General features: G+C 41.9%; 1 protein-coding gene and 1 long non-coding RNA gene across 5 annotated transcripts in view; one reads left to right on the top strand and one right to left on the bottom strand.

Moving 5' to 3' along the window:
• TRPM1 (transient receptor potential cation channel subfamily M member 1) overlaps positions 1 to 1,319 on the bottom strand; it is a 95,726-nt gene extending 94,407 nt beyond the window's left edge. For all 4 annotated transcript variants that reach the window (XM_064668286.1, XM_064668284.1, XM_064668285.1 and 1 more), the window contains exon 1: positions 978 to 1,319. The gene's annotated coding sequence lies outside the window, so the exon portion shown is untranslated. The remainder of the gene's footprint in view (positions 1 to 977) is intronic.
• Positions 1,320 to 1,493: 174 nt separating this feature from the next.
• On the top strand, positions 1,494 to 6,745 carry LOC135420596 (uncharacterized). Its single transcript, XR_010433622.1, has 4 exons — positions 1,494 to 1,734; positions 4,160 to 4,253; positions 5,705 to 5,781; positions 6,299 to 6,745. It is a non-coding gene; the product is annotated as an uncharacterized LOC135420596 (long non-coding RNA).
• The last annotated feature ends 880 nt before the right edge of the window (positions 6,746 to 7,625 follow it).

Genomic DNA, 7,625 nt, shown 5'->3' on the forward strand with positions numbered 1-7,625 from the left:
ATCAGAGAGGCCAGAGGGTCACCAGCCTCACATGTGGCCAATGCACCAGCATCACCTGCCTCTATGGCCAAAGGCACGTTCTGACACATAGTTACTTCTCACAGACACAGACTATGAAAGAAACTCCTGCTGATATTTTTTCAAATTCATTTTTAGGCAATTTAATGTTTTGAGAATTTCATTTTTAATACAATCAATGTTATCAGCTGATGAAGGAAATTCTGCACTCACTGAAATGGAAGTAATGTAATCATGATCAGTGGAAACAGGTTGTGGATACTGATCTATGTGAACTACATGCTCTTAGGCTGTCAGCAACGCAGAAGGAATTGATGTACCAAAATCTAGACAGTAATAAATAAATAAAGCAGATAAATATTATTAAGAATAAACTACTGTTACAATAAAACTACATGTTACAGGACCAAAACAAGAATTCTGGCTAAGAACCCTCTAAGGGGCTCTGAGACAAAGGAAACTGCTGAAGCCAGACTAACACTATTAGCAGACTCTTCCTAGAAAATCAGACAGCTGGTAATAGGAGACCTTTAAAGCTATTATTATTATTATTATATTAACTTCTGGAGAAGACATAAGGAGGTTTACAGCTGCCATAAAAGATGATTGCTTCACTGCTATTGTAAGCACTATCAAACTCAGGCATCAGTAATGCTGAACTAGAACTAATCTAAAAAATACAAGATTTTGACTGAGGCTCTGTACTTAACTAGTTGAATTAAAAACCTAAAAACCAAAACCAACAAAACAAAATAAACAAATGAGAAAAGAGAGAGAGAGATTGGTTAGTATTCACAGACTCAGAGAATGCCCAGCCACTGCTCAGAATGCTGCACAAAAATGCAATTCAGCAGGTCCTCAGACTCCCAGACCATTTGCCAATTCCCAGCAAGGCTTTCAGAATGTTCCAGTTCTCATCCTGGGCCATCAACCTCCCCCCAGCTATTCCTCCTCCTTACCAGAAGGGAAGCAGTCTCCACTCTGTCGGGTGATTCCTAAGCCAAAGCCATCACTGTGAGCAAACCTTCCTACCTCCAAAAGCCAGGTGTACCTCTCAGGCAGCCAGCCCACACGCCTCTGCTGCTCAGGGCTTTTAATCTTAAGCTTGATTAGGGGAGAAGAATGTTTAAGTCACTGTCTTCCTCATGTGCTGTGAGCAGACCCTGCGTGGTTTCTCGGTGTTCCAGGCAGAAGGGAGCCAGAGCACACCGTGTCCATAACACCTCCTCTGTGGCCTTGGCTGGCAGATACACTGGCACAGAGCCACCATCTTCTCTAAAAGGGTCCAAGGAACAATCAGACAAAGGAAAACAAACTATTTCCTTCTGAAAAGGGTCTTCCTAAGGACAGCTTCCACTTGCCTATGCTTTTATGTTGGTTGCCAACATGGTAGTGAGGAACCACACATGAAAGGGAAGCTAACCTCACAGTCACACAGTCAACTCTGTGACATCTGTTGAAAACGGCAGGGGGTGAGGATTCTGAGATGCCTTTAAGGGTTTTGGGGGGCATTTTTTATAAGCTCTGGGAGTCAATGTCCTAAAACTGAACTTGAACAGTGTGGGCCCCACTGCAGTGAGGCAGGAGGCCACCTAAAATGGCTGGCACCAGAAACAGGGACACATCAATGCCTTGTTTGCTTCCCTTCCTCCCCAGAGGATCCCTCCCAGTCCCCTGGGTGGCATTGCTGCAGAGCAGCCTTCCCTCCTGGCACAGGTAAGTCGTGTATGGGGTGTATGATGTGATGCTTCTCCTCCCCTGCTCTAGGAGACAGCTCATGGTTGAGCTCAATAGTAGTTGTGTAAAGCAGAGAGGAAAAAATAGCTCTGCCTCCTCCACATTAATTAGCTTTCAAATCTCTGCACTGTATCTCTTTGGACAACTTCAGAGGTCTTAATCTATGTTAGGAACTAATTAAAGTTATGAGGAAGGATTCTCAGCCATACCTTGGCACATTTACCCAAGGAAAAGGGGCATGAGAAGCTTGAAGTCAGGTAAAGCACAGTACACTGGTGGCTTCTGAGCACCCAGTGCCAGCTCAGTTCTGCAGGGCCAGCACATGAGATGCTGTCTCTGTACTGTAAATCCTCCTGGCTGCTGAAGATGTCTAGAATCACAGAAATGGAAAAGTAACTTAAGTCATCGTCCCCCTTGCTGGTTGTGGGTCTTGTGCTCTGCTTCTTACTTAAAGAAAGAGAAAGAAAACCCTGGCAGTTGGATTCCCAAGCTGACACATGTTTTCAACAGTGCTAAACAGAAGCTGCTGCAATAAAAAAGTTTTACTGTGACTATTACTAGAATTACTAATATTATAACAAGAGAAAAAAGCATCCTCATTTGAAGTGGTTAGACTCACTGTTCTATGATTTCAGCTACACGACTAGCTAACTGATGATTTCAGCCATCGGATGTGGCTGAAATGGGGTATTATGAATGCTGGCAGGCCCACTGACACAGAGGAAACAGACTTCTGCACCTTTTTGTATATAGTTTGTAATCCAGAAATTAACAGATGACTGTGTGCAAAGCCTGGTTCTCCTGATCTCACACTCATGTCAGCTCCAAAGCCAACATTTCCTTCATTCAAATTCCTTGAACATGGGCCTACTTTCCATGTTTGTATTCAGAACCAAAAAAACCGGAATAAACATAGAAAGACTGGACAGCAGGTGTTGTGCAGCTCCAGATCTTTGTTCCTACTGGGATAGGTGGGGTTTTGTACTCTAATTGTGCTGTTAATCTTACATGAGTCACTGCCTCACCTCTTTCCTGCCTTATACTATACCAACAGGCATGTGGAGGGGGACCATGTGTGTTGTAAAAAGAAACTTGAGGAGTCCCTGCAGAGATTCCAATGTAGCTGGGGACGTTTCTGATCTTGATTTTGAATGAAAATACACAGGAAGAAAAATAGATAATACTAATGAATCCCAGAAAATCCAAATGAGGAACTAAACGAAAGTACTCCAGCTAATCTCTGGAGTGCTGGCACTCCCCAGCTATTTTATAGCCAAGGCAGAATAAATAATCAGCCAATTTCTTTATACATTAATCTCCTGGGAGGGGGAAGCAGGAAGGGAATGTAAGTTGTCTTGGTGGAATGTTGTCAAATGAGAATTAAAATTCCAGTCTTTACTGAGGCCTCTGCTGGAATGTGCATAACCCTGGGTACATTCCCCTCATGCACATACACACTTTGTGTTTTATTTTTCCATGGCATGCTGCTTAAAGGCTCACAGCTGCATTCTTACTCAGTTTCTCAGTAATCTGGGTACATAAACACAGTGACACCCAAAGCTGCTCTCCTCCTCCCCCTGGTGCCTTGGCTGAAAGAGAAGCCTTTTCTCTCAGGAGTGAGACACATCTGAAAGTCCATGCTGGGAGTAGGAAAAAATTAATGTATAGGGTCATCCTGAGGCTTAGTCTGCTGCCTCCACCAAAAGCTTCTCACTCTACCAAAGATGGCTTAGCAAATCTGCAGTAGTCAGCAGTGGGACAGTGGGAGGCCCAACAGAGCTCTGATTTCCCTTTCGTACAATTAGAATCTGGTTTATGTGCTAAACTACACTGTTAATATTATCACCTATCACCCTGTTGATTGCAGTTGTTACCCAAAGCACTTACCTTCCACAAACATAGGCTGTTCTTTCCAGGGACAGGAGAGGGGGAGAAGAGGGGGAGATTCAATTTTTCTTGCCATGGCAATTTCCCAGAAAATGCCTGAACCCACAGATAAGGAAGGCCTGTAGAGGGGACAAACATATCCCTTCACAAGAGGACAGTTCATAACAGAATGATATAAATGTTTTTCCTAATACCAAATAAACAAACTATACTACAACTTATTGTAGGCAACTACTCAATAAATCATAAACCCACACTGTGCCACAATGAAGTCAGATGCCAATTACTTTGTCTTTTTTACAGTCCCTTCCCACTAAAGTCAAAGGCAAATTTCTAAAACAAGTATAAATGGACACTCAGAGCTGGATTTGTTCGAGCATTTTTTTTCAGCAGATGCCTTACAATGCAGACAATACTTGAAAAAATATCACTGTATACCTTAATACCATTTGCTTTGCTGAGGATGAGTGAGATATGCAACTCTGAAAATCCCACTAAATATTACCTGAATTTCTAGGAGCTTAAATAGCTTTGAAGACATGCATTCCTGGATGAAATTCCCCCTGCGTTGGGGCCAGAAGAGGATTTTGCCACCTCCATCGAGAGCTAAGGTATACTGAGGCCTTGTGATGTCACAAGCAAGGAATCTCACCCTGATCACACTCTTTGAAGTTGTATGTGCCGTGTTCTAAATTAGTATTAAAATTCTGATCACAGACTACAACTCCCATATGGGAGAGGAGTGTACCAGACCCCGGTACAGAGCCAGCCTGTGCATGAACAGCAGCTCCCCACAGACTGGCAAATCCTGTGTTCCTGGAAGCCCCACGGTACCAAAGGAGATTCCTCCTGTGCGGGAACTTTCCAGGCACCTCAAGCACTGTCCAGTTACCAAGGGCTGGCGACACAGAGTCCTGTCCATGTGCCTTATCACTGCCTGGAATGAGTTAGTCACTAACTGCAGTTTCTGTTGGACTCACTGAGGGCAATTAGGCCAACAGTCGGGTTTAAATTTTAACTCATAGGTACTAAACAGTGCTTTTCTAAGAGTAGCTCAAGTACACTTCGAATTCCACAAGAAAATTTCTATTTTCCATGGCAGAAGAGCTTCTCAGTTCATACAGCACAGAGCATATTGAAGGAAGCACTGTGCTACAGCTGACTGTCACCAAATAATCTCCAGATCAATCGATGAATTCCATGAGAGACACTGACAGAGTCAGTTTTCTATGGATCTGTATGTTATGGCCTCACTGCAGCACAGCTCAGGACATAGTCTCCCTGTCACAGAATTGTTTGTCTCTTCCATCCTATGATGCTGTTTAGCCCAGTTTCAGACACTGCTGTTAAAGCCAGACAAAGTCAGCCAGGGAACTCCACAGCAGTGAGACAAACAGTAAGGTTGCATTAGGTCTCCCTTATTTAGGAACCTAGGTTAAAAATACTTCTATCCTCTGCACAGCTATTGTTAAACTACTCTACTGTTGGGAAAGACCAGAACGAGAAAATTCTTAGCATTCTGAGTATGTCTGCTCTCACTTTCTGAACACAGAAGTCAGTGCAAATTCTTTTCTGGGGGCCAAATTCCAGTCAGCCTAGGAAAATATAGGATTCCCCAGACTAATACTGCCTAGTTAGCAGAACACTGAGTCACAGGCCTATCCATGTATTTGAAAAGTTAATATTTAATGGTTCTGACCTCAGTTACCAGGACAGCCTGTGTTTCCTCAACACAGTGTGAGGAACTTGCTTCATTGGAAGACACAGTGGATTGGTGAGCCTTTTGTGTTCACAAAATTCACCTAGCTTCCATTTGGCTATGTTTCCATTCAGACCTTGAAAAGAGAAGTCAGAAAGAGGATAAGCTTTAAAGTGTTAAAAATAACATATACTTAGTTGTCCAAGACATGCCCACTTACAAAGACAGTACTGCTACTAAATTACTTTAGACCTGGGTAAAATCATATTACTTTTCAATCATCTTTCCTTGTTAAATGAGGCAATAGTATATATATCATTCTCTCCTGCAGTTTATTTTCCAAAGACTATTTGTTATCTATAGAATTTTGAACATGCAATGGCCAAGTGAATGGAACACTATTGTATCTTCAAGAGCAGAAAGATGAGCATATTTGACAGGTAATTTGAAGTGCATATGGGCAGATATTTTCTAGTCCACATATTCACTTCACTGGGTGTTTTGTTTTTTTTTTCTTAAGTGTCTCAACAAAACTACTTACATTTTTCTTGAACAAATCTGATATTTAAAAGCCATTTGTTCACAAAACTGTCCATATCTAATTACTGTCTCAGATATACCAAAACCAAAAACATCCCATAGCATGAAGCTAACCTTTCTAAACTTGTACAAAAAGCTTTAAAAAAAAAAATATGAGAAAAATCTATTTATTCTTTCCCTTATGTCTCTCGCCCATGTAAAACAAGTTAGATACTGACAGGCACTGTTAAAATGTATCCCTTCCTTTCTGGTACTATATATGTTTGAAAAGAAGTCTGAGACCTTTAGTTATCTCCAGAGTGGGATTAAAAGTGAAAGGACATACAGCCCATTTTGCCATTAGTCAAGAAATTCTGACCTCTTATTACTTTTTCCCAGCTATAATCTTCTCTTTATTTTGTTTTTTTTTTTCATTAGATATGTTCCAGCTATGACTCTGATGAACTCCTGTAGTCCCTAAAGTTCTAGATTGCAAGCTTCAAATGCAACTCATTATGAAGAGTAAATATTTGCAGTGAAATATGCACTCAAAGTTTGATCAACACAAATGAACTTCCATCTGTACTTCTATCAAATTCAGTGGGACCACTTGACTAAGGACTTACCAGCACAGCACAGAAACATCTGAGCAATGATGTCTTTAGATCATCTGCTGTACAAGGAGTGGAACTCAGAGAAGTGACATCTAATGTATTTCTCATAGTAGGCAAAATAAGAATTGATCAAACAGTCCAAAAGCAAACCCTATAAAATGAGTCCAAGGGCAAAAAGTGAGAGTGTAAGCTGCTGAAAGTGAGTTCTGAAAGTACCAGAAAATTGTTGTCCTTTGAAGAGTTCCAATTTGGTTTAGTGTTTCCTCTGCTAGTCCAGTGATCACTTCTATTCAGTGTTTTGGCATGACAGCAGGATGACCTGAGTGGTGACCCATGCAGAGTTGCCCACACTAAGAGGTCAGTCTCCAAGAGAAGCTCTGTCACCACAAAGAGCCAGCAGTCCAAGTCTAACTAAGGCCAAACCTCCTGTCTACCTGACAAAACTGAGCAAAAAGTACTCCTCATCTCCCTTGCAGTGTGGCACCAACTGACAGGCAGGGTAAGCCCAAAAGAATATGCTGAAAATAGAAAGCAGAAACCAAGGGAAAACAGAAGACTTTGCCATCTTTAGAAGTCTCCAATGTTATTCTGCTGAAACCAAAGGCAGAACGTGGGTATGCTGAAGTCCAGCAGATCAGTCAGGCCTGCAGCACAGGTATTCTTACTGTCACATGAAGTTAACTAAGCAGTTAAGCTCTTTTTGCACTCAGAAATATAGTTTTGTATTTCAGCTTCACAACAGACAGACCATAAAGTCCAGACCAAAATTCCCCATGCTTCAAACTTCAGCAGAAAAATCCCCTCTGGCAACACCCTGAGATGACCAGTCTGAGTGCAGTGACTGATACTGCCCAGCAAAATAGAGGTCTGTGGACATGTAGCCCTCAATTTACCTGGTTCAGCTGTGTTCAATTTGTCAACTAACCAAAGAAAAGATGACACCCCAGAACATATACAAACAAGGTTACCCTTGAATGACTTACTAATTTAGCCTGTCCACTTCAGAAAGTATGGGGCACTCATCCTTCTCGCTATTGTCAAACAACACCAGTCTTTTTGTTTTGTCTCAGAACTGTGCAACTTTTCTCCTGTGTATGGTTCTGCCATACACACAGCCTTGCATTTATTGAGATGGCTTTTGCCTAGGGTTA

Source organism: Pseudopipra pipra, chromosome 12 (assembly GCF_036250125.1).
Source record: "Pseudopipra pipra isolate bDixPip1 chromosome 12, bDixPip1.hap1, whole genome shotgun sequence".
Classification (NCBI taxonomy): Eukaryota; Metazoa; Chordata; class Aves; order Passeriformes; family Pipridae; genus Pseudopipra; species Pseudopipra pipra.